The 27186-nt window shown below is 40.7% G+C and overlaps 1 protein-coding gene and 1 long non-coding RNA gene across 24 annotated transcripts in view; one reads left to right on the top strand and one right to left on the bottom strand.

The window, feature by feature from the left end:
• Nucleotides 1-27186, top strand: part of ZFP30 (ZFP30 zinc finger protein) — a 45737-nt gene that overhangs the window by 535 nt on the left and 18016 nt on the right. For 3 of the 23 annotated variants that reach the window (XM_034638373.1, XM_034638369.1, XM_019793320.2), the window contains exon 1: nucleotides 25368-25661. The gene's annotated coding sequence lies outside the window, so the exon portion shown is untranslated. Of the gene's footprint in view, nucleotides 1-6757; nucleotides 6867-7028; nucleotides 10238-17852; nucleotides 18221-25367; nucleotides 26181-27186 lie in introns of those variants that run through there. The other 20 variants (XM_034638372.1, XM_034638370.1, XM_019793319.2 and 17 more) reach the window with 15 other exon arrangements.
• On the bottom strand, nucleotides 809-25376 carry LOC117795152. Its single transcript, XR_004618990.1, has 3 exons — nucleotides 24850-25376; nucleotides 23825-23855; nucleotides 809-930 (listed from the first exon to the last, which is right to left on the bottom strand). It is a non-coding gene; the product is annotated as an uncharacterized LOC117795152 (long non-coding RNA).

Below are 27186 nucleotides of genomic sequence, written 5' to 3'. Positions count from 1 at the left end.
GCTGGGCCAGGTGTGCAGGGACTTTTTCTTAAGTAGCGTTACAAAATAAAATTCAGCCGGGTAAATTTGAATATCTAGTTGGCTTTATTAAACGATTCATGAATCAGGCAACATCCCATCTAGCAAGTCAAAAGGAGTGCCTCGGAGTTGTACAAAATGGAAGGTTTTTATAGGAAGGGGGTGGCAAGAAAGTTACTAGCAGAAGAAAAGATTCTTCCGGGGATGCCCGGGTGGCTCAGTCGGTTGAGCGTCTGCCTTTGGCTCATATCATAGGATCGAGTCCCACATAGGGCTCCTTGCTCAGCGGGGAACCTGCTTCTCCCCCTGCCTGCTGCTCCCCCTGCTTATCTCTGTCATGCTCTCTGACAAATAAATAAATATTTAATCCTTAGGAAATAAAGAAAAGATTGTTACAGGCAAGGTCATCTTCCCTTAGGTGGAAGAGTGGGGGTCTTATTAGATGGACAACTGACCCATATGGGTCACCAAGTTTTTTACTGAACACAAAAGGGCTCCTGGCTTGGGGTGCATCCTCCAAAAGATTAACCCAAGTCTTTTGGTTTGAGCAAATGGTTTTTACTGCTTGCAGCAAATGGTTTTTACTACTTGTAGCTACTTGCAGCTAGTAAGGAGATGGAGAAATAGTCCACAAAGTTCTGTCTCTTAACACAAATTGCAGAACCAATTCATACCGCCAGCTGGCAACCTTTTGGTTGGTTTATTCTTGCAGTTAGGAAGTGGTTACAGGAATTCAGTAAAACCTTTGTAATCGTTCAATCATGACTTAACAGAGGCTTGCTTAACTCTGCAATTTCCCAGGAACATTTATGATTTTCTTTGCTCTCAGACATCTGCTTGGTTAAGTAACTTTGGTGGGCTTCCAGGAACAGGGCAGTTCTCAAGGACTCCTGAAGCTGAACAACAAACATGCTGGAAGAAACAAGATAGTTTGTTTTAATTTCTCATTGTGGTCCCTGATGACCTAATCTCTAACAGTATCTCATCTTTGGAGGATGGAGAGGCCCCAAGTAACGGTTTACCTCATTGGTGCTAATTAGAAAATTCCTGACTGCCTGATTAAGACTCATATTTCTTTCTTTCTCAAGTTTTTTTTTTTTTAATTATTTGAGATAGAGAGAATACAAGCAGGGGGAGCAGCAGAGGGAGGAGGAGATGGGAGCCTGACTCGGGGCCTGATCCCAAGACCTGAGCTGAAGGCAGATGCTTAACCTACTGAGCCACCCAGGTGCCCCAGCTTACATTTCTTGGGGAGGTTCAACTATAGTTAGGCTAGGTATTATTAAGCCCTGGTTTGGTAGCTTGGATAAGTGACACCATTTTAGGCCTGTGGTTTTCTTTCTAAGAGTGGCTTGCTCCAGATGCTGACTGGTGTAGGAAAGATGTTAGGGTTTGAAGCCAACAGCCAAGAAAGAATTCTTAGACATCTTTGGTGCAAAAGGATGATTTTATTAAAGAACAGGGACAGGACCCATGGGGAGAAAGAGCTGCCCTGGGGTGGCCCATTATATACTTTCAAGTTGGGAGGGTGTTAGGGATAGCATAAGTCTCTAAGGAATTTTGGAAGCAAGGTCTCCAGGACCTTGAGGTGGCTGGCTATTGTTGGGAAGGGGTCATTTATTACTGTCTAATAAAACCTGAGTTATGAGACCCTTCAGATGTTTATCAGTAGGTCATATGCTCGGGGATGATTGCCAACACATATCTTGTAGGGAGGTAGAGATAAAGGAAGTTTCCAAAGGAATTTTTTTTTTTAAGATTTTATTTATTTATTCGACAGAGATAGAGACAGCCAGCGAGAGAGGGAACACAAGCAGGGGGGAGTGGGAGAGGAAGAAGCAGGCTCATAGCGGAGGAGCCTGATGTGGGGCTCGATCCCATAACGCCGGGATCACGCCCTGAGCCGAAGGCAGACGCTTAACCGCTGTGCCACCCAGGCGCCCCTCCAAAGGAATTTTTATATGTTAAAGTAGACTTACAGGGTCCTGGGGGTTGGGCTAAGATTGCCTTTTCCCCTTAGCAAGGTATCAACATTGAGGTAGCTGAGTTCCTAGAGTAATGTCACTCTGCCTGTTTCAAGGACTTGTGAATGGCCTGTAGGTAGTGAGGAAATTTAGTAATTTTTCTTTTGCCTTTGTTTCCTACATCACTGACCTGAGACAAGGATGTGAGTGCAGGCAATTTATTTGGCAGGTGGTAGATAGGCAAGTGACAAGGGAGGAATGAAACCAAATACAGAGTGCATCAATGAGGAAATTATCCCTGTGAGCAATGGGGGCTCAGTCCTGTGGGGAATTCTGGAAGATAGTATAAATACAAATGGTCCCATTCAAGGGCCACTGAAACTGAGATATTTGTACATCGTTTCTCATTCCTCATTGTTGGGGAATCTTTGCTATAGCAAAGACCTTCAAGTACTTCTAGCCTGCCTCATGGGCAAGATCTCAGGCAGAGTCTGTAGGAACTGTAGGCAGAGTTTCTGTTAGGCACCATTCACTCGTGTTCTATACTTTGCCTCTGAATAAGCCAAAGAAGCCGTGTTCCCACTTCAGGGGGGACGCAAGAAAGTTAAACATTCTCTGCATTTTGTCCAAGGCCAAAACACCTGATAACATCCAAGGAGAGCCAGATCTCAAACATGTTCCAGGAAATAGCATCAAATAAACCTCGGCTGATGCTGGCATCAACACTCCCTCTCTCTGGTGATTTACTGAATAAAACCTAGTATTCATCTGACACTTGCCTTTGATTGGACCCTACCCTGGATTCCTGAAGGAACAGGAACCCTAAACCCCTTTCCAATATAAACCCTTAACCCCAAGCGATGATGAGACTCATTTTCCTTTCCTTTCCGAGTCTCCCAGACACTCCGTCTGCTATTCTCTGTTTGTCGCTCACACTATTCAGTAAACTCTGTATTCATTTTCTCCAGCTCTCATTTGATTACTATCCTGCACGAAGCCAAGAATCCTCTTAGCTGGTCCTGGGGGACCCTCCTCTGGATCCTCAGACCCAGCCTGACTGCATCATACTGATGGCTTTCATTTCATACCACCTAAAGCAGTACTCTGGACATCATAGGCATTGGAACATCTCTAGGAATGGTTACGTTGTCTTATGAAGATAGCTTTTTAAAAAACCATAATTCCAGTTGGTCATCATACTAACTGATGTAACAGCTGACCTCCAAAATGGCTACCAACAATTCCTACCTCCTGGTATTAACACCCTTGTGTAGTACCTTACACACTGGACCAGGGCTGGTCTGTGAGGCTAATAAAATACAGAAGGGGTGGTACATCACTGCTAAGATTAAGTTGTAAATGATACTCAGCTTCTGTCTTTGAGGTGCGCATGCTTGCTCTCTCTCAAATAATTTGCTCTTGGAGAAGTTAGTTGCCATGTCATGAGGACGCTGAGAGAGCCTGTGTAGAGGCCCATGTAGCAAGGAACTGAGATCTCCCAACAGCCGGGGAGGAACTGATGCCTTCCGCTATCCAAGTGGGTCATCTTAGAAGCAGATCCTGCCTCCCTGGTCCAACTTTGAGATGACTACAGCCCTTGCCAGTAGATTAACTGTGACTGCATGAGAGACTCAGAACTCCAGCCAACAGTTCCCAGGTCCTTGACTTACAGAAATTGTGTGAGATGCTAAATGTTTGTTTTAAGATGTTGAGTTTGGGAGTAATTTGTTATGCAGCAATAGATAACATGTTGTGGTAAAAAAAAAATGCTGTAATTGATGTCTTTGGATTTCTTTTTTATTTTTAATGATTTATTTATTTTAGAGAGAAAGGGAGGGATAGGGGAAGGCACAGAGGGAGAGGGAAAGAGAGAGAATCCCAAGCAGGCTTCACACTAATCCCAGAGCCCAACTCGGGGCTCGATATCACAACCCTGAGATCATGACCTGAGCCTAAATTAAGAGTTAGATGCTCAACCAACTGAGCCACCCAGGTGCCCCTGATGTCTTTGGATTTCTTAAAGAAGTTATTAAACTTGTGAGATTGTTCTTTCAAATCAGAGAAGATCATTAACATTTTCCTCTTGTCCTGAATGATGGAGCAACTATGGCTCTGCTAGAGCCAACTCAGTGGAAAAAAGAATCTTGGAATAAGATTGCAAAATTAGATACGAAACTATTTAATGTCCTACAGAGCAACACATCAAACCTTTAAGGTTATCTTTTCTGCAGAGAATCAAGTTGCATCTGTAATAGACAAATACATGAAATACATCAGTTGTCTTCAAGTTAGTATCTATCTGTACAGTCCGGATCCTAATTAATAGTAAAAAGCCAATCAATTGTGCATTCCACTAGAGTAGGGGGATCTCAAATTGGTGCAGTTCTAATCCCCAGGGGACATTTGGCAATGTCTGGAGACCGTTTCAGTTGTCATGATCGTGGGGGGTGGGGGAGAATGGGCAGAATGCTACTGGCACATGATGGGTGGAAGCCAGGGATGCTTCCAACCATTCTATAATACAGAGGACAACCTTCCACAACAAAGAATTACCTGGCCCAAAATGTGAATGTTGCTGAGTTTAGAAAACTCCTCTCGAGAATGGCTTATTAGACCTTGCATGGACATTTAGACCATGCTGTAGTATGACTTTGAAGAGTCACACAGGATAATACAGTAATGTTTCCTTTTTTCCTAGTTTTTTATAACTTTTCTTAAGGCAAACTTGGCAAAATGTTGATAACTTAAATCTGGATAATGAATACATGGTGATTAATTCATCTTTTGCCTCTATTTTTGTGAATGTTTGCATTTTTTCTATATTAAAAGGTAAAAAGAAAAAAACCGTAGATTCTTGTCTTTAGCTTATGGTCGATCCATGTACCATGGACCACAACTAAAGATCATGGTTAGACATAATGTGTAAGTCTAAACATGTTCCTCATTTACAACTGGGCCCCTGTGCTCTGCCCATCTCCCAAGTCTAGTGGTTCTCAATTCTAGCTGTGTCTTAAAATCATTTCCTTCCCCCCACTCTAGTCTTCTAGTCTTTTGGAGAAAGCCCTAGACAATGCCCTCTTATCAGCAGAAGCAGAGAGGATTTATTCTAGGGGTATTCTGGTCCTGCCAAGTTGGAACCTTCCCAGGATGTGGGTGAGACCCCTGCAGACAGGCTAGATGCCCCCTGGGGCAGAGCCTTCAGCCCCACGGGAACCGGAAGGAGGAATTCCAGGATACCTGACAGGGAATGCAGTGGTTCTTGTAGGATCAGTGTTTCCACAATGAGCAGGATTTAGAAGACTTTAGTGTGCTAAAGGTGAAGATGAGCATTTGTGGACCCAGGGGTTTTCAAACTCAGCTCTTTCCCTTTGGGAAAAAAATTTAAAAATGTCTATAAGTCTAGATTTTTTTTTCTTTCTGCTAAAATGAAAATAATGTAACAGTAACAAATTAAGTAAATCAGGCTTTAGCTGGAGGAAGTAATGGCTGCTAAGCATGAGGCTGAAAAGGAAGGACACACAGCTTTAAAATATCTTTAAAAGCAGAAGCCAAGGATGAGGGAGGTGTTATTTGAAAGGAACACAAGTTCAAGAAATTCTAGAAAGATAGGACTTGCACTTCTGGGCTATGACTCTCCCAATTGTCAGAATTTTACAAAGTGATTTCCCTTATCTCCTTCTGCTAAAAGTATATCAGAACCTTTGCTTTCTGACTTCAAAGCAAAAAGGGAAATCCCTATTACAAATGGGATACATATTCTCTCAAGGATGGGTTTGAAAGTGCTCAAATATTTCAACATATATTCTAAATAAAGTACTCCCCTTGATTTCAGTGTGCTGTGTTCTAACAGAAGACAGTTCATTTGCTGTAACACACGTACCCATATCTTAAAGCCCCTGGTCCCACCATTATGGGTATATCTTGTATTGGAGACTATTTTTCAAAATAACAAAACATTTATTTTACTTTTCTTTTTGCTTTCTCAGCGCTCTCTATTTCTAGAAGTTGAAACATCCTTAGGATAAGTATCTACAACTATTTTGAACAGAATGGAAAATGCCTAAACCAAAAGTATCCATGGAATTAAAGACCTTATTTTGATAAATATTGATAAACAGGCTCTAGCAATGAGGACACATCTTCATTATATCTTTCTTTACTGAGAGTAGGAGGGTACGTTGCACATAGCACCATAATTCAACACATTTTTTTCTTTCTGCCTTTGTAGGCCTTGTTAAGCTCAGTTTTTCTTAATTATATCTAATTATCCTGGTTTCATCTATCCATATTTGGGTGATATTGCTATGTTTTTCTAGAGTTGAATGTGCTGATTCGATTCAATTTCCCAGTATGAGTGCCCTGGAGAGTCTTCTGGGACTGATAACTTTTGCAAGGACAACTCTTGCTGTACTTAATCCCTGCTCCCATCTGATATCCACATTCTCTCTCTTTTTTTTTTTACTATTCAGTTTGCTCAGTCAAGGAACCTAGTGTCCACATTAAGGTTACATAGGAATCAGCAGGAGATCTGAAATCCAAACTGCTTTAATGTTTTTTTTTTAATGATACAATTAAAACATATAGTTACAAAACTACAGGAAAATTTAGAAAATTACAAAATGAATGACATTATTTATAGGTAAGCTCTAGTAACATTTTGGTGTATAATTGTAGCATTTAAAATATTTATAATTATAAAACATTTCTTACATACGTATTTATTTTAAAAATTATTTTTGAAGTGTTTCCAGCCAAAATGGAGCAAGATCCTTACAAATTATCTTTCTCACAGAATACAAATAAAAATCTGAAGAGAAGTAAAAAAAGCAAACAACGGGGACAGAAGTGAAAACTTGAATAACAACATATGAGGAGGTGATTATGGTGGGTGCCTTTCCTCCTTTGTCTCCATACAGCAGGCACTGAAAGCAAAAACTCTGTGATAAAACCCCTATTTCTATCCATATGATTGGGCAGGTAGGTCTTTGCATGTCAGAGAGTGTGGGGACAATCCCTGGTTCATTTTCTTTTGTTTTACTCTCTCAGGTGCACCCCCAAAGACAACCCTCGTTGTGGATCTGTACTTCCGTTTCACAATGGCACAGGCATCCTGAGAGATTATTTGGCTTTCTGGCCAAGGAACAGGTAAAGGGACTCCTGTTTTCTGAAGAGTGTAGGAAAAATCTCCATTATTTTTGCCTACTCTGCTCTGGCTAGCTGTATCACCTCAAAGGCTGTCCTAGTCACAACTACATGATGGCAAAAAGGACTAAACCCTGAGAGTAGCATGTCAAAGAGGGCTTTGCAAGTCTGAGAATGGGGATAAATTCTGAAGAGGAGAAAACTGGAGAAGGGCATCACTTAAATCTGTATACAAACTAACATCTAAGTCCCAGGCTTACCTTGAGCAGCACATGCACAGAACAGGTCCAAATAAGCAGAACACAGTCTTTGAGAACTGAACTACAATATATTCCACTACTCACTCAAGCCCCAGATTAACCCTTAAAAGACATGGGCATGATGTAGAAACAAACAGCATAGCAAAGACTTGAAAACTTCATTGAGACTGGAACAACTGCCAACAGATGCTCAACAACTATGCTCAATGAGGTAAAGGTAAACATTCTTGAAATGAATGGAAAGATAGAGATTCTCTGCAGAGAAATTAGAAATTATGGAAAAGAAAGAGATGGAAACTTTGTGGCTAAAAACTATAATATTCAAAATGAAATATTCCCTGATGAGTTCAATAACAGAATAGAGAAAGGTCAGTGAACTAGAAGATAGATCAACAGAAATGATATAATTTGAAGAGCGGATAGGAAAATATATCCAACAAAAATTAAAAGAGCCGTATAAATATGAACTCACATTTATCTTAATGTAGATACAGATGATTAGATATAAAAATATTTATAGACATGTGTATATACACATATATCTCCTTACTCCGTTTACTGAGTGGATCTAGAAACAACATCACCCCCATAAAATGAGCCCCCTAGCAATCAGACCTTGATTCCTAATACTGTTTTCCACTGAAAGGAACCAGAGCTCTTTGGATAAATGACTGATTATAGGGCTGGAGCAGGAAATATACAAGATGAGGTTGGAGCAATTTTTAGTGCTGGAAAGAGATCAAAAAACCGAAACAAAGCACAAAACTATCTTTGCCACAATGGGGATATGTGAAAGAGATAGAGTCAACTAAAAGAACTCCCAGTTGCCAAAGGTGCAACAATTTTAGTAACAATTAATTGGATTATAACTCAAAGAATAAAATAAATATCCATGAGTCTACACTGAACATAAATGATTGAATAAATAAATGAATTGGGAAAAAAGACAAGTTTACCATGCTGATGAATTCCAAATAGTTTATGTAAACACTATGCCCTTCGGGACGTAGAAGATAACTCCTCACTCTCTAAGTGTGGGTAATGACATTCTTCCAAAGAGTACGGTATGGAAATGGAGAAAAAAGGTGTAATTTTACAGTGGAGAAAATTTGTAAACACTAACAAACCAGGTGATCAAGGTCAACATCAACAGTGGTAAGTCATATTAGTAGTATATACTCTTCATACAGTGTGAAGAGAAAAGAACTTTACCTCTGCAGTGTTCTTCCCCAAAACATATACAAATCTTATGAGAAAAGCCTCAGATAAATTCCAATAGAAACATTCTACAAAATACCTGACCAGTAATCTTCAAAAGTTTCTAGGTCATCAAAAACAAGAGAAGTGTCACAACCAAGAAGAACCTAAGTGTACATAACTACTAAATGTAAGGTGGGATTCTGGAACACAAAAAAAGACTGTAAGAAAACTGAGGAAATCTGATAAAGTCTGGGCTTTAGCTAATAATAAAATATCAATATTGATTCATTGATTATGATAAATATACCATATTAATATATTTATAATAGGGGAAACTAGGCATGGGTGTATGGGAACTCTGTACAATTTTTACAGTAGTTCTTTAAAACTAAAACTGTTCCAAAAGAAAATGTTTACACACATACACACACAACAAAGTCTCCAAACCTGTAGGACAATATTAGACATTATAAGATTCATTTCACTGGAGTTCCAGAAATACGGGGTACAGTTTAGTGAAGAAAAAAATATTTGAGGAAAAATAGCTGAAAATCCCCTAATTTGGTGAAAGATTCAGGAAGCTCAGAAAATCTCACTCTGAGACATCTTATTCAAACTGCTGAAAACCAAAGATGATGAAAATTCTTAAAGGCAATCAGAGGGAAAAAAATACATCCTACAGAGAGAGAGGTTACAATTTGAACAAGTGTGGGTTACTCATCAGAAACCAGAAGCCAGAGGTAGAAAAATACCACTAATGTTCTGAAAGAGTTGTCAACCTTAGAACTCTATGCCCAGCAAAAATATCCTTAATGGATGAAAGGAAAATAAAGACAGATGCAGATGAAGGAAAACTAAGAAAATTCATTACCAGTCAACTACTCTAAAAATATGTGAAAGGAACTTTTTCAGGCTGAAGGCAAAATGATGCAAGAAGAAAGCTCGGAACTTCAAGAATAAAGGAAGAGCAACAGAAATAATAAATGTGTGCATGATAGGCCTATTCTTCTCCTCTTAAATTCTTTAAATGACAATAGACTTTGAAAACTGAAATTATACCACTGGTGGGGGTGGGGGAAGTGTTCAATGCATACATATGTAAAACATATGACAAGTATAAAGAGTGAAGGGTAAAAGGTTTCTATATTTTACCTGAAATGGTGAACTAATAGACATACACGTACACACTGAAGACAAAATTATAACCTGAATAGTCTTTTGTCTAAGAGATATAAATGAATAAAGCAGCTAAAATCACTCACATACAGGTTTTGTATGATCCTATATTCTCGTTTCTCTTGAGTAAATACCTCCTAGTGGGATTGCTGGGTCACAATGTAAATATGTCTGTCACAGCCTGTCACCATGGCCCCCATGCATGAACAGGATCTGGTGGCACCCTTGCTTCTGTTTTGAGCAGGTCTCTCCTCCAGTATCCCCAGGGGAAAGGACAGATGGATATATGGTGATTGACCGCAGAGGTGCCACGTCTGGCCAGCACTAAAGATCCTGAGCTCAACTCCCCAGTGGCTCCTGCTCTGCTGGTTCAAGATTCCCTGTCCTGCCCAATCCTCCTAGGGTGCAGGAACCCGAGTGGAGGAGGAGCCACTGTACTTCCCAGTAAGCTCATCTCCCTTCATTCAGCAGGAGGAGGTAGGTCTGGGAGAGTCAGAGGGTATGGGGAAGCTGAACCCTGCCTTGAAGGGCATATTTCCTTAAGCATTCTTGGCATGTGCCCCCTTTTCTTCCATGCACTTTGATCACCCTTCCTTTCTCCCGCATTTCTAATATGCATCTTCAGCAACAGGTCAAACAGAACCAGCTGATTTTTTGTTTTTGTTTTTTTTGGGTTTTTTGCTGGCTGAGTGGGAAGCTCTGACATAACTCTCCTAGCCTACTCTCTCTACCCTGAATATCTGCTATTATAGAAGTTGCCTAGGCAAGCTTCTGTTCTTGCCACCCCTCCCACCGGGGACAGGTCTCACACAGGGCCTTACCCACCTGAGTACCTTGGGGCAGTGTTCACCTGTCTACCCTGCCCCAGAACAGACTCTAGGGCACTCTTGCCAAGATAGAGTAACTACATCCCACTGGATGTTATAGACTCTGCATTCCTTTCTGGGGTCTGTACCTCAGTGTCCTGGCATCCAATCAGAGGAGGTGGGTGTGGGCTGCTCAAAACTAAGATGTCCTGCAGCTCAGTTACTGTAAAGAGCAAATTGACTTTCTGGTTGATTTTCTGGTTTACAGTAATCACCTTGATGCCACCTGAAATATCCACCCATTCTCAAGACTTGTGCAAAGGAGACTGTGCTGAGGGACCTCAGAGAGGGTAGGGGAGGGAATAGAGAAAGCGGAGGGATACCCTATAGACACGGAGAATCAGAGACGGGGGCCCCATAGCACTGGAAGTATATGCTCCACATTTAGGCCCCTGGTGGTCAATGTAGGCCTCTCTTCCTTCAAGCCTGGACCCAGGCTGTTCAAGAGTTCTTCCAAGAACTCAGAAAACAGCTCCATTAACAAATCCCATATCCCTTTTAAGAACTCATGTGCCAAACAAAAGCCTATTACAAACACATAAACAGCTCTTCTTGAGGTTTCCTGCCACTGGTCCAGCCCCATCTCACTCAGCTGCCTGACAAGCCCACCCGAGAGTGTCCACCTCTTCAGCTTCAGTGCTAGCACACAGGAAGCTCTAGAGTGTAAAGGTTTCCGATGCTACCTCAGGGCAGAAACAAAATGCCAGAAATTGTAGAACCCACAGTTCTATACCCAATAAAGGAAAAATTCCTCTGTTGCCACATAAATAAGGGGAGCTCTGAATCTGGCAACCCTGTCCCCCAGCTGGGAGACTTGGAGGAGGCAGTGTGTCATTGCATCGATGATGTGGTGGGGACTAAGGCTGAGGCCATCTCAGATTGCACTGCATCACAGCCATCCCTTTCTTTCCCCTGCCTGCTGCAAGGACTCGTCCTCTGTCCGCTTCCCCTCTAGCCCTCAACATTGACCCACGGAGAGGAGACACAAGAGGAAGCAATCTCACTGGCCATCCTGGAATCTGCTGGAGTGGGTACCTCTATAGGTAGCTTGTCCCAGAAGAAGGCAGCTCACCAGATCCCATCTTCTCGTTATTGTTTGATCCCCTGCCAGGCACCTCATCACCTGTATTGCTCTCAGCCCTTTGACCTTGCTGACCCCCTGCTCCCACCCCATTACTCAAACACTTACATAGCTAGCCCTGTCTGCTCGGCCCCCAAATCCTTCCTTCCCTGATTTCTTCCCCACGTCAGGTATGGACTGTGAAATGAGGAGCACAATTCCTGACTCACCCTCTCTTACAAGTTCTACTGTGTGTCTTCTGCCCTTCACGTTCAAACACATCTGGGGGTGCTCTCTGAATGGGGAGGAGGGAGGCCCTCTGCATCCCAATGCCTCAGTCACAACTGCAGCAGATTCCAGTTCCATCTTCCCAGTTGCTCCCAGCACTTCAATCCTCTTGTATCCTAAATTACACAGAATTGAGTCACCTACACCTATGTATGTGGATTCCCTATTTCCTTTCCACAGGCTCCCTTTCCAACTAATGATACCAGCACTCCTCTCTCCACTGGCCTAATTACTGTTTCTGAAGTCAGTTTCAGCTTTCCAGCCAACACATCTGTAAGCTTGGCTCCCCAGCCTATGTCTGATTTTTGGCCACCCCTGTGGACATCCCTCCACCTTCTCACACTGTCCTCTTGGGGCCTCTCTCTGGTTCTAATGTGTGCCTCTTTCCACTTGACCAAGTCCAACAGATACCCTTTAGGGTCAGTGCTGCTTCAGCCATAGAAACAACCAGCCTGCCCACCTGCATTGAGGGTGTGAGGCCCCAGCCCAAGGTGTAAACTTTCCTTGGACTCCTAGAACATATTTTGAATAGCCAAGGATAAAGTTAAACGTGGGAATGGCGAGGAGGTAACTGGAGAGAGTAACTGTGTAAGAGCAACAAAATTAGGCTTATCCTAACCTTGTTTATATATATGAATTTTTTTTAAATCTTGGGAAAACATGAAGTTCGACTGTGAATAGTATAAGCAACTTGTGTAACCAGCAGTTGATTCATTCAGTTATTCACTTAACATATTTTTTGAGAACTTTTCTGTGTTAGGCACTGTTCCATGTGCCAGAATCAAGAGAGAAAGTCACAGAAGATTCCAACCCATATGATACCTATGTTCCTTTTGGAGGAAAAACAAAATGAGAAGCAAGCATATTAAGTAAATTTTCTAGTATGTTAGAAGGTAATAATGCTTTCGAGACAAAAGCAGTAGATGGGGGATTAAGACGGAGGATTGAAAGCAGCATCAGGTTCATTTTAACCGCGGGAAGGGTAGGCCTCATCAGAAGGTGGTATATGAGCAAAGGCTTGAAGGAAGTGATAGAGCCATGCAGGTATCTGGGGGTAGAGCAGCTGGACAGAGGGAATAGCTACATGCAAAGCAGGACGTTTGGTGTCTTCAGAGAACATTCCTTAAGCTAATGCCTCTAGGACAGAGTCAGTAAGTGGGATACAGGAGATGAGAGTGGGAAGTAGGTACACAGGTTGCCGAAGGCTTGTAGGTCATTAAGAACTTTGAATTTTGCTCTGAGTGAGCTAAATACAGTTTGGGGGATTTTGAGCAAAGAGTAAAATGGGACATAACCTGACTTTGGTTTTTTTCTTTTTCTTTTTAAAAGATTAGTTAGTTGAGAGAGAATAGGTGGCGAGGTGCAGACAGAGAGGGAAAGAGAGAATCTCAAGCAGACTCCCCGCTGAATGTGGAGCACAATGCAGAGCTCAATCTCATGACCCTAACAGCCTGACCTGAGCTGAAATCAAGAGTGGGATGCTTAACTGACTGGGCCACCCAGGCGCCCCACTGACTTAGGTTTTAACAGGATCATTCTGATTGCTGAATGAGAAGAGAATGCAAGAGAAGCTAGGCAGCAGAGTGATAGTTAGGAGGCTATCAAAGTACTCCAGGTGAGTCCACAGTGGCTCCAACAGGGTGGTAGGGGTAAAGATGGTTTGGTTTCCTGTATATATTTGTATATATGTATGTTTGTGTGCGTGTGTGTGTGTGTGTGTGTGATTGTGACACCCTTTATGCTGGATTTATATGTGGGGTGTGGGTATGCGACAGGGACAAGAGTCAGAGTTTTAGAGGCCCAGAGGATTTTGGTATCATCTAAATATATTTGATTCCTGAATCCATGTAAACATATTGATGATACAGAGCACGAAGAATGAGATTCCTAACAGAAAAACATGACTAAATTGGACTCTGAAAATTAAAAACTTTTGATCTGTGAAAGACCATTAAAAGGATAGGAAAAAAAGGGAAAGACTGGGAGAACATACCTGCAAACCACAGATATTACAAAGAACTGTTAATTACTATATATAAAAAGTTATCTCAAAATTCAACAGTAATAAAACCAACTAGGTAGAAAACAGGGAAAAGATAATGAACAGACATTTCACTGAAAATGATATATGGATAGAAAATAAACAAAAGCGGGGCACCTGGGTGGCTCAGTCTGTTAAGCCTCTGCCTTCAGCTCAGGTCATGATCTCAGCATCCTGGGATCAAGTCCTGTATCGGGCTCCCTGCTTCTCTCTCTACTTCTGCCTCTCCCCACCTGCTCATACTTGCTCTCTCTCTCTCTCTCAAAAATAAATAAAATATTTTAATTTTAAAAAAAGAAAGAAAATAAACAAAGGAGAAGATATTTCACATTAAAAACCATCAGAGAAATGCAAATTAATATCACAGTAAGGTACCATACAAGCTATTAGAACAACTAAAATAAAAATTAGTGACAATAACAAATACAAGGTTAATATACAAAAGTCAGTGCTTTCCTCTATACCAGGAAAGAACTACTAGAATTTGAGATTAAAAAATAATACCATTTACAATAGCACCCCCCAGAATTAAATACTTAGAGATAAATCTGACAAAATATGTTCATACTGTATATGAAAAAAACTACAACCCTCTGATGAAAGACATCAAAGAAGATCTAAATAAGTGGAGAGATATTCTATATCAATGATCGGAAGTCACAAGATTGTTACAATGTTAATTCTTCACAACTTGATCTGTAGATTCAGTGCGTTCCCAAATTCTCAGCAAACTATTTGTAGATATTTACACATTGGTTCTAAAGTTTATATGAAAAGGCAAAAGACCTAGAATATCCACCACAATACTGAAGAACAAAGTTGGAGGACTAACACTTCCTGATTTTGAGACTTAACTATAAAGCTACAAAACTTTATATTACAAAGTCATAAAGTTATCAAGACAACTAGGTATTGTTGAAAATATAGACACATAGGTCAGTGGAACATAATTGAGAGCCCAGAAACAGATGTACACAAATATAGACATGGTGGCTATTTGGAGAACAGTTTCAAGGTGTTATTGTGGTTGGGGTGAATTAGAAGACAGGATGACCCAATGGTCCTGCAAGCCCAGGATGACCAATGTCCTGCTTTGCCTAGGGCAGTTTGGATCATGCCTATTGTCTCACATAATTGGCGATGGCATCTCCTTTTACTTTTAAAAGTGTCTTAGCGGGGTGCCTGGGTGGCACAGCGGTTAAGCGTCTGCCTTCGGCTCAGGGCGTGATCCCGGCGTTATGGGATCAAGCCCCACATCAGGCTCCTCCGCTATGAGCCTGCTGCTTCCTCTCCCACTCCCCCTGCTTGTGTTCCCTTTCTCGCTGGCTGTCTCTATCTCTGTCGAATAAATAAATAAAATCTTTAAAAAAAAAAGTGTCTTAGTAAGCTGATAAATTAATTGGTCAATTGCCAGAAGGGGAAGGCTTTGGAGACAATAGGCAGTCATGGATGGCCAGCCATATACCCTTAACAGCCCCTCCTGTTCCAGTGAGCAAGGAACATCCAGGTGAGGATAAGACAGATTAGGGAAGAAGTCTAGACTATCAGTGAATGCCTATAGTCCCATCTGGAAGATGAAAATGGAGATCAAGGGACATGAGGCCTCAGTGGACAGCAGTGTCTCTCCTTCCAGGGGGCAGGTGGTACAGTGAATTGTCAGCAGCCAGCAGACCCTGGTGAATTACTGGATCTTCTCTAAGGTGGCATCCAAGTGCTGGGAACCTCACTTCTTTAAAGGAATCAAAGACAAGACCAATTGTTACATTGTCAAAACTGATGCCTCCAACTGTAAGAGAAGACTGATGCAGCTAGAGGGCCTTGAATGGTCAAACATTAAAGTTCCAGGTTCAGAATCAGTGGAACTGTTGCAGACTCAGAGACCTGCAGATAAAGGACTGTGATACCATCATGCTCATTAAAAGAAACTGACAAAGGCCTAGAAGTCCTCAGGGGAAGCTATGCTCAGGCTAATCATGATCTCGACTCCTTCCCAATGGTCCTGCTTCTCCTTCCCACTTCTATCTATTCAGACTACTGTGATTTTTCTGAAGCAAAAATAAGAACATTCTGTCATCCCCTGTCCCCTGCTTAAATTCCTCCAGTGGCTCCTCATTACCTACAGAATAAAGTTCAAGTTCCTGTGCTTGGCATTTAAGGTCCCTGACAATCTAACCCCTGCTTAATTCCCCGAATGCTGAATGCTTATAAGAAGGCAGTGTATCTTTCCATTCATTTGTGTTTTCAGTTTTATTCATCAATGTCTTATAGTTTTCAGTGAACAGATCTTTCACCTTCTTGGTTAAATTTGTTCCTAAATATTTCATTCTTTTGTAATGACATTGTAAATGTAATTGTTTTCTTAATTTCTTTTTCCAGTAGTTCATTATGATAGAAACATGATTAATTTTTGTATGTTGATTTGTATCCTGCAATTTTACTGAATTTGTTCATTATTTCTAACAGTTTTTTGGTGGTGTCTGTAGGGTTTTCAGTATATAATATTGTGTTGTCTGCAAAGAAGGATAATTTTATCTCTTCCTTTCAGATTTGGATGCCTTTTATTTCTTTTTTTTTTTAAGATTTTATTTATTCGACAGAGGTAGAGACAGCCAGCGAGAGAGGGAACACAAGCAGGGGGAGAGGGAGAGGAAGAAGCAGGCTCATAGCAGAGGCCTGACGTGGGGCTCGATCCCACAATGCCAGGATCACGCCCTGAGCCGAAGGCAGACGCTTAACCGCTGTGCCACCCAGGCGCCCCATGGATGCCTTTTATTTCACTTTATGCCTAATTGCTCTGGCTAGGACTCCCATTACTATGTTAAATAGAAGTAGCAAGAGTGGGCATCCTTGGCTTATTCCTCATCTTAGAGGAAAACCTTTTAGCTTTTCATCATTGAGTATATTAGGTGTGGACTTGTCATATGTGGCCTTTATTATGTTGAGGTATATGCCTTCTATACCTAATATGTTGAGAGTTTTTATCATGAAAGTGTGTTGAATTTTTGCCAAATGCTTTTTTAAAAAATCTATTGAGATGATCATGATTTTTATCCTTCATCCTGTTAATGGGGTGTGTCATGTTTATTGATTTGTGCATGTTGAACCATCCTTGAATCCTAGGGATAAATGCCAATTGGTCATGATGTATGATCTTTTTTATGTGTTGTTGAATTTGATTTGCAAATATTTTGCTGAAGATTTTTATATCTGTGTTCATCAGGGATATTGGTTTGTTGTTTTCTTCTGTCTTTGTCAGGGTTTGGTATTAGGGTAATGCTGGCCTCAAAGAATGAGTTTGGAAGTTTTACTTCCTTTTCAGTTTTTTGGAAGAGTTTGAGAATGGCATTAATTCTCCTTTCAGTGTTTGGTAGAACTCACTAGTGAAGCCATCTTGTCCTGGGCTTTTCTTTGTTAGAAAGGTTTTGATCACTGATTCAATCACTTATTATTGGACTGTTCAGATATTCTATTTCTTCATGGTTCAGTCTTAGTAGGTTATATGTTTCTCGAGCTTTGTCCATTATTTTAGGTTATTCCATTTATTGGCATATAATTGTTCAGTAGTCTGTTATGATCCTTTATATTTCTGTGGCATCGGCTGTAATATCTCCTCTTTCTTTTATAATTTTCAGTCTTCTTTTTTAGTTTGGCTAAAGATTTGTCAAAAAAGGTTTTTTTGTTTTTGTTTTTGTTTTTTGAATCAGCCGTTAGTTTGTTGATCTTTTCTATTGTTTTTCTAGTCTCTATTTCATTTATATCCACTCTCTTTCTTTTTTTTTTTTTTAAGATTTTATTTATTTATTTGACAGAGCACAAGTAGGGGGAGCAGCAGGCAGAGGGAGAGGGAGAAGCAGGCCCCCTGCTTCTGTCCCCCTGATGTGGGACTTGATCCCAGGACTCTGGGATCATGACGTGAGTCGAAGTCAGACACTTAATGACTGAGCCACCCAGTCGCCCCACTCTAATCTTTCTTATATCCATCTGCTAACTTTTGGTTTAGTTTGTTCTTTTCTCCATAAGATTTTTGTAAAGCTTATCAAATCCCTGCTCTTTTTGGTTTGAATTTACCATTCCAGTCTTAGCCTGGGAACCCCTCCTCCATGTGAAGACACAGCAAGAAGTTCACAGCATGAACCTGGAAGATGACTTTCATCAGAACCTGACCATATTGGCACCCTGATCTTGGGCTTCCAGCTTCCAATACTGTGAGTAGTAAAATTCTGTTGTCTATAAGCCACTCAGTTTATGATATTTTGTTATAGCAGCCCCCAAAGACTAAGGTAACTCCATTATGCATTATTGAACATAATCAAAATTAAAAACATTTCTGCTTGAAGGACATCATGAAGAAAGTAGAAAGGCAACCCGTCAAATGGGAAAGAAATTTTGCAAATCATCTATCTGATAAGAAATTTTTATCTAGAATACATAAAGAACTGTTACAATTCAATTAAAAAGACAAATAATCCAATAATAAAAAAAACACACAAAGGAGCTGATTAGTTATTTCCTCAAAAGATATAAAACTGGCCAACCAGTACATGAACATCATTAGCCATCAGGGAGATACAACCAAACCTCAATGAGATAATCTTGACATACAATAGGAATGCTATAATGAAAAATGCAAGCATTGGTGAGGATGTGGAGAAACTGGAACCCTCATACATTACTGGTGGAAAGGTACAGCTGTTCTGGAAAACAGTTTGCCAGTTCCTCAAAAGGTGAAACATAGAGTTACCATATAACCCAGTGATTCAACTCTAAGTAGATACTCAAAAGAAATAAAAACATAGGTCCATGCAAAAACTTGTACATGAATGTTCACAGCAGCATTATTTGTAATAGCCAACAGTAGAAACAGCTCAAATGCTCATTACTAGATGAATGGATAAAATTTTGTATATCCATACAATGGACTATTACTTGGCAATAAAAAGGAATGAAGTAGTGATATATGTTAAAACATAGATGAAAAATTATGTTAAGTGAAAAAGACAGTCACAAAAGACCACCTGTTACATAATTTAGTTTATATGGAATTGCCAAATTGGTAAGTCCATAGAGACAGAAAGTAAAACAGTGGTTACCTAGGGAAGAAGGATTTGGGGGGAGATGGGGAGTACTAATGAGTTTAGGGTTCCTTTTGGGGAGATGATTAAAATGTTTTAAAATTGTGGTAATTGTTATACAACTCTGTGAATATACTAAAAAATCACTGAACTGTACACTTTTTAAAATTTATTTTGAACTGTACACTTTAAAGATTTTATTTATTTATTTATTTGAGAGAGAGGGAGGGAGTGCACCGCAAGTGGGGGAGGGTGCAGAGAGGGAGGGAAAGAATCTCAAGCAAACTCCACACTGAGTGGAGAGCCTGAGGCAAGGCTCAGTCCCACAACCTTGAGATCATGACCTGAGCCAAATCAAGAGTCAGTCATTTAACTGACTGAGTCACCCAGGTGCTTTTTTTTTTTTTTAAGATTCATTTATTTATTTATTTGAGAGCCAGAGAGTGTGTGTGTGTGAGTAGGGGGAAGGCCAGAGGGAAAGCGAGAGAGAATCCTCAAGCAGACTCCCTGCTGAGCACAGAGCCCAACGTGGGGCTCAATCCCAGGACCCTGACACCATGATCTGAGCTGAAATCAAATCACCCAGGGACCCCTAGTATAAGTGCTTTTAATTTAATCTTTTGTATTCTCCAGTTGTGTTGCTGGTTTTTGTTTGTTTTATAATATGTTTAAGCATGGACCTTTTTTGGTTTCATTCAACGCACCTGAGATATACTTCCTGGATTTGTGGGTTCAGTTTTCTTCATTCTGGAAACTTTGCACCAATTATCTGTTTAGATACTATCTTTTCTCCCCCCCCCCTTTGGCACTCCAATAAGAGTTATGTTAGACCTTTTCATTCTGTCCTCCCCCAATTTTCATTGAGGTATAACTGAATATTTAAATTGTATATATTTAAGGAACACAATTTGATGGTTCGATATATGCATATTGTGAAATGTAACCACAATCAAGCTAATTAACATATTCATTCTACATCTTAGTCCTCTGTTGGATATGTGGTTTACAAATATTTTCTCCTAGACTATACCTTGTCTGTTTATCCTCTTAATGTGGATTTTCACAGACCAAAGACTTTACTTTTAATGAAGTCCATTTTTCAAGTTTTTCCTTATATGGATTATGCTTTTGGTATCATGTCTAAGAACTCTACCTAGCCCTCAATCCTAAAGATTTTCTCCTATGTTTCTTCCTACCAGCTTTATAGTTTTAATGTTTAAGTCTGTGATCCATTTTGAATTGATCTTCATATAAGGTGTGAGAATTAGGTCAAAGTTCATTTTTAAATTTTCTTCGTTCTGCTTGCTTTGTGTGTATATTGCTTTTTTTCCCCTAGGTTGTTGAGGTGGGAGCTTATTAGATTATTGATTCGGGATGATTCTTCTTTTCTAATGTATTCCTTTAGTGCCAAAAATTTCCCCATACCGCTATTTTAGCTGTGTCCCATGAATTTTGATATTTTATATTTTCATTCAACTTAATGTAATTTTCTAATTCCCCTTAAGGTTTCCTCTTTGACCCATGGTTTATTTAGAAGAGTGTTTAGTTTGTTGTTTAGTTTCTAAGTGTTTGAAGACTTTCCTGTTTTCTGTTATTGATTTCTAATTTGATTCCATTGTGGTCAGAGACTATCCTCCATGTGATTTCAATTCTTTTAAATATTTTGAGGTTTATTTTATGGCCATGCATTTGGTATATCTCATTATATGGTCCATGAACATTTGAAAAGAATATGTTTTCTGCTGCTGTTGGGTCAAATGTTCTATAAATGTCAATTAGATCCTGTTGGTTGCTGAGTTCTATATTATCTAAAGATGATAAGCCTGGAGAGATATGGACCTAGAAATAGACTGGTTGAAAATTTTTGCACAAACTGGTTGTTCTCCCCCTTTACTTTTCCTCTCTTATGTAATCAAATACACTGCATGGGGGTTTGATCTCTGGATAAAATGACCCAGGAAGGATGTGCAACTGCACAAATGAGGACAGGATTGAGGCATAGGCAGTCTGAGTGAAAAACCAGAACTGTGGGCCTCTGAGGACCTTACCTATCTTAGCCCCAAACACCAGTAACTCAGGAGACTGGACCTATTTTCTGCTATTTTCTGCTCTAAACCAAAGAGAGCTCTCTGGCAGTCTTCTGATGAAAAGGCTGGCTCTAATGTCTGCCAGTTGAGAAATTTTACCTCTTGAGTGGAGGCAAGGATTACCACACATATCAGAAAAGTATCCCATGTACAAAGGAAGAAAAACAATTCAAGCTTTTTTGAAAAGAAATTTGATTTGGACATAAAAGACAAAAATGGACAAGAAAACTTTGAACAACTGTAATTACCCTGAGAGACTGAAAATTATATTGCATCCATAAATAAGAACAGAAAACTATGAAGAAGGAAAAATTAGGTACAACTCAGGAACAATCCTTCCAGCAAATACAAATTCCAGGGAAAAAATCCTGAAATAGAGAAGACTGCAAAAAACCAAAAATATAAGAAAAATTCTCAGATCTGGAGCCTACAGACTAAAAAATCTCACCTATATCTAGCATAAAAAATGTTTAAAGATCCATGCCATTAAGTCATGAAATTTCAGTACATTGGGGATATAAATAGCATTAAGTATTTGAAATGGGAGACATAAGATTATGCATAGAGTAACAGAAAACAATTGGTATTAGATTTGACAACATAAGCTACCAGAAAACTTTAAAGTGATGTTTCTAAGTTTTGAATAGTGGCAAAGTGTGAGAGTGGAATTAAGACATTTCCAAACATTAAAGAACCAAGAAATGTAACACATATATCTAAAGGAAGCTGTTGGAAAAAGAACTTTAATGAAAATGAAAAATTAACTTAATTTCAGGAAACAGTAATCCAATTCAAAACAATGAAAGTAAGTTTCAGGACAACTGTAGAGTCCAACTGAAGCCCCAGAATGGTAGACTGAAAGATTCTAATGGATATCTGAAAAAAAACATCTGTGGTCATTTAATGTAAATATGGAACATTTATCTGTGGAAAATCTCTAAAAATTAAGAACAGATACAAAGAAAACTAATTAAATCTTTAATAAAGAAAAAATATCTAGAAAATCTACTTGGTTTTGAATAAAAAATAATATACATTATTATATAAAGACCACATATTGACTTAATGAGTAATCGAGATATAACCATATCTGGATGTGGTCAAGGAGAAAGAAAAAGATGGAAGGTTTTTTTTTTTTTTTGCTTTAAATAAAATATTATTACACTGAACATTTTTATTACTAAAGACATTTTTAACTACTAAAATGAAGCTGATCTTTTGGGGTGCCTGGGTGGCACAGTGGTTAAGCGTCTGCCTTCGGCTCAGGGCGTGATCCTGGCGTTATGGGATCGAGCCCCACATCAGGCTCCTCTGCTATGAGCCTGCCTCTTCCTCTCCCACTCCCCCTACTTGTGTTCCCTCTCTCGCTGGCTGTCTCTACCTCTGTCGAATAAATAAATAAAATCTTTAAAAAAAAATGAAACTGATCTTTTAGCTAAAAGTGTTCAAAGAAACTTGTATTATCCAAGACTAATTGAAAACATCATTGAATTCATCCAAGATTTCATCTAGGCACAGGTAAAAAAAAACCCAAAAACCAAAACCAACAAACAAACAAACAAAACCTAATCTACAGATGAATATTGCAAGTGCAGCTATAAAAGAAAATGAAGTGCCCTTCTTTTGTTTCATGAAGTCTTATTAATTTCAACTTCTCGATTACATACTCCTACAATCTTATCACTCAGAAATAATGATAATCTTACCTCTTCCTTTCCAATATTTTCTTACCTATAATTATTTTAATCACTTAAATGCCATAGCACCACATTCTTGAGGGCACATTTAATGGCCAAGATTCTGACCATCAAAATCCCAACACCTAGTAACATAGTGATCCATACTGTGGAGGAAAAGTTTTCCTTTGCCCTACAAGATTCTTCTGATTGGTCTAAGAATTAAATTGACATGAGACAGATTAACAGGAGATATATAAAAGTTTAATAACATGTATACTTCCTGTATACAAGGGAGGGACCTAGGAAAACCCCCAAATGGCCAACGCCATCACCTTAATTATCATCTTCAGCTAAACACAAAAGAAGATGCTGGGGTGGAGAGTCAGTTATGGAAGGTTACCAGGAAAAGCATAATAAACAAGGATAAGGCTGTTATGTAGATTTAAGTCCATGCCTTCTCCACTGATAACATTCTAGAAATTTAGGTTCCCTCTTCTTGGTACAGTGAGGGAAACACCCTTACAAATGGAGATTTCCCTTATAAATGTAAAATATTTTTTTAAGATTTTATTTATTTATTTGAGAGAGAGAGAGCACAAGTAGGGTGAGGGTCAGAGGGAGAAGCAGACTCTGCTGAGCAGGGAGCCCAATGTGGGACTCAATCCCGGGATCATGTCCTGAGCCGAAGGCAGATGCTTAACAACTGAGCCACCCGGCGTCCTAAATGTAAATGTTTCTTGCAAAAAATAACTTCTACTCAGTTTCAGAGCATCTCCTGTGTTTGCAGTTTCTTAAAAATAATCAGCCTGAAATAATCCTTATGCTAAAGAGACACATTTTGGGTGGAAAATTCTGCTCTCCTACACACCACAAACATAATGCCCATGGAAAGTAAGAAGCAGAAGTGCAGGCCTATCAAAACCATGCCAGAAATAACACATAATAGGGCTATAGGAGAGAAAAATTTTTACCTTGACCCATCTTGGGTTTTCAGCTGGGGCTCTGTAACAAAAAAGACAGATTAACAGGAGACAATTTATTAACATGTGTGCACATGTCATATGGGAGAAAACAAGAGTAACTCAAAAGTGGTGGCTTAGCATTCAACAAATAATAAGTTTGTAGAGAACGGACAAATTAAAGCAGTTTTAGGCTCCCAAGTGTGGCAATCTGTGAAAGTAAACTAATGGAGTAAAGTTTATTTGCAGATTCCTTTGGTGCCATCTATGGGCTAAGAGTCTAGAGTTATGTCCAATAAAGAATGTACACCCTGCCTTTAGGCAGAAATGGGGGAGGGCAGAGAGAACTTTTCCTAACTTTCATGCTTATAAATTGCCTCCAGTTCAAAATAATTTTTATGTCAAAATGGTATATATTGGGGTGACATACTCTGGTTTCTTTCACCACCTTCAATGATACACACAATCTGAGGCACTTCACAGTTATAAAAGAAACAGGCCCCAAATGGAGTCACTTACCCCCAGAGAGCAAACCAATATTAACAATTTTAATTAATTAGCAATTGCAGTTTGAACCACTCCGAGAAATGTGACCTTTGAACAGTCCATCTGAATTTTCCTGAGCAGCACTGGAAAGGTAATCTGCAAAATAAGACTCCTGCCTATTCCCTTTCCTCAAAAAGATGACCGGGCCTATAACAACCCTTTCTTTTGCTAATAATTTCCTTGCCCCACAAACCTGCCTCTAAAATCTTCCATTCTGTAAAACTCCTGGGAATGTCTATTTATTATTAGGGATGCTGCCCAACTCATGAACAGTTAAATAAAGCCAATGAGATCTTCCGATTTACTCCCTTGACTTTCATTTTTTAATGCCACAAACCACAGTGAGACTTCAGAGATCCCTAAACCTAGCATCACAGTAAGGCATAATCACGCACAGTGTTCTCTGTGGTGCCTCCCCAGTCCTGCGTCCAAAGAATGAGGGGAAACAGCTCCAAGCAGGAAAAGACACAACCCGGTCTTCGATCACTCACTCAGGCACTCTGAGGCACCACGCCAGAACCTCAGGAAACGCCACGTGAACCATGAGCAGGGCACTGGTATCAGTCAGGATCATCGCTTCAAGCCTCAATAAAGATCTGGACAGTCCCCAAGACGAGCGCGGGCTCCAACCTCTCTTACGACGCCCCTTACCCTTCGCGCTACGCGCAGCCCCCCGCGGTTGTAGCTCCAAGAGCTTCCCCCACCTCAGGAGAGCCCAGGGTTCGCCCCCCTACCCCCACTCCCGCGCCTGCGTACTCTGGACAGAAACGGCAACTCCCTGGAGCCTCAAGGCTTGGCGCTCGAGGGCGGTGTTCGCGGCTCAGACGGGGGGCGGAGCCAAGAGCCAAAAGAGGAAAGCCAGAATACACAGCTTTTGTGATTTTGGACTACAGTTCCAACAGGGGAACAGGCTCGGTTTATCCTCGGTAGCACCGGTCACTCACAGGGTTGAGGAGCCCTGGCCCTGCCGGAACTCTGCTTCTCCACTCGGTCGGCCAGCTGAGGATCCGGCCCCATTCTCCCCCACCAGCCCTTCCTGAGGAACCGAGGCACTTGCCCCCGCCCCCTGCGCGCTTGCGCACTGGAGCCGCGATAGGCGCTCTGGAAGCCCGCAGACTTGAGGGCTGGGTGGTCCTCAGACACTGTAGCGGCCGTAGTGCGTGGAGCCAGGGTCTGCTGTGGCCGCGGCTTTTCTGAAGGAAACGAGTACGGGAAGGGCCAGATTCTGTGGACCGGACCGGGAATCGGTCCTGGGGCTTCGGTCTATGGGGCGATTCCTCCCGAGTGAGGAGACCCGGACGAGGTGGGTTTAAACTCGTGGGGTAATAAAGGCGCCAGGCCGGGTTTGTGGGCGCGGCCTGTTCTGCGATGTGAGACCCTGCGGTCCCAAGCTCCTCGGTCTTCTCAACCACCTAGGCCCGGCCGTAGGGGCAGTCGGAGGTGGAGCCCCAGAATAAAGGTCCCCTGCAGAATGCTGGAGATTCAGGGCTGGCCTCTGAGGGCTGGAGGACCCGCTGGACGGAAGAAGTCGCCGTGGGCCGTCCCACGGGGTGAGCAGTAGCGATGTCCGAACTACAGCGTACCCAGAGCTGCGAACCTGGACACGGGTGACCGCAAACCTTTCCTCGTTTGCCTCTCGTTTCCGTTTGTGCTTGCCAGTGATGGTTAGCGAGGGTCACGGGGCATGGAGGGTGGTTTCTAACCGTTCAAGAAAAGTCTGGGGTGTAATGAACAATGTTTCCCCCCCACGCCCCGCCAGTCTCCAGAGAAGGCCTTTGAAGTGAAAAGAATCGCTGCCGCGCCTCGGAAAGCCAGGTTCTGCGTGAGTTTGTGCTGCTTCTTTGTTTCCGTGAAATGCATTTGATTTTCAGAACACTGGGCTTCTTGATTTTCTTCCCTTGCAATGTGATGCTTAAGAATGGTCTATTCATTGATTTGGGCCTTAAGATTTCCCTACGTAGTTAACGGCAGAGGGCCTAATTAATAGGTAACACTCTCTAGAGTCCATTTAATGCAGTTCTACTGTTAGTTAACCGTATGCTATATATTCAAGTGCTTTGTGAGCACTTAACGATTCTGATTATGGAAATACCCCTTTTGGAAGTCAATGTTCATGCTTTGTTTTCGACTGTGGTTTGTTAAGGAGTAGTTTAGGTTTGTTTAGATACCTTCCATGATTGCAGAATAGGGATGGGGGTTTTTTCCCAAGGGACTCCATGATTGGAAATTTTTGGTACCAGCCAGATGTGGTTAGAGGTTTGGTAGCATGAGTTTGTTTTGCTTATTTTTGACAAATACAAAATGATATGTACTTAAGGTGTACAACATTATGTTTCGGTGTATGTATACATGGTGGAATGGAATGATTACCACAGTCAGACTAATTAACATCCATCATCTCATAGTTACTTTTGTGTGTGGTGAGAAAACTTAAGATCTACTCTCTTTGCAAATTTCAAGTATATAATACAGTAACCGTGCTGTACATTAGGTCTTAAGAACTTACTCATCTTATGACTGAAACTTGTACCATTAGTTTGTTTGGGGTATGTTTTTGGATAGACTGAGGTGTATACCGTGTTTAAGAATTTTGAACCTAGATTAAAGGAATTTGAATCCTGCCTGCCACTTAAATCTGAGTGAGTTTGAGCAATATTTCTGGTCCCAGTTTCTTCATCTGTAAATTCAGAATCACGCCAGTATATACCTCACAGGGTGGTTTTGAAGATTACCTGAATTAATAATCTGTAAAGCTCTTAGAGGACTACCAGGCACATTAGAAGAGTGCTTAACTAATATTAGCTATTGGTTTTAAGTGATGATTCTTA

This window comes from Ailuropoda melanoleuca, chromosome 12, assembly GCF_002007445.2.
Source record: "Ailuropoda melanoleuca isolate Jingjing chromosome 12, ASM200744v2, whole genome shotgun sequence".
In the NCBI taxonomy this organism is placed as follows: Eukaryota; Metazoa; Chordata; class Mammalia; order Carnivora; family Ursidae; genus Ailuropoda; species Ailuropoda melanoleuca.
This window is presented reverse-complemented; position numbering and strand designations above follow the sequence as displayed.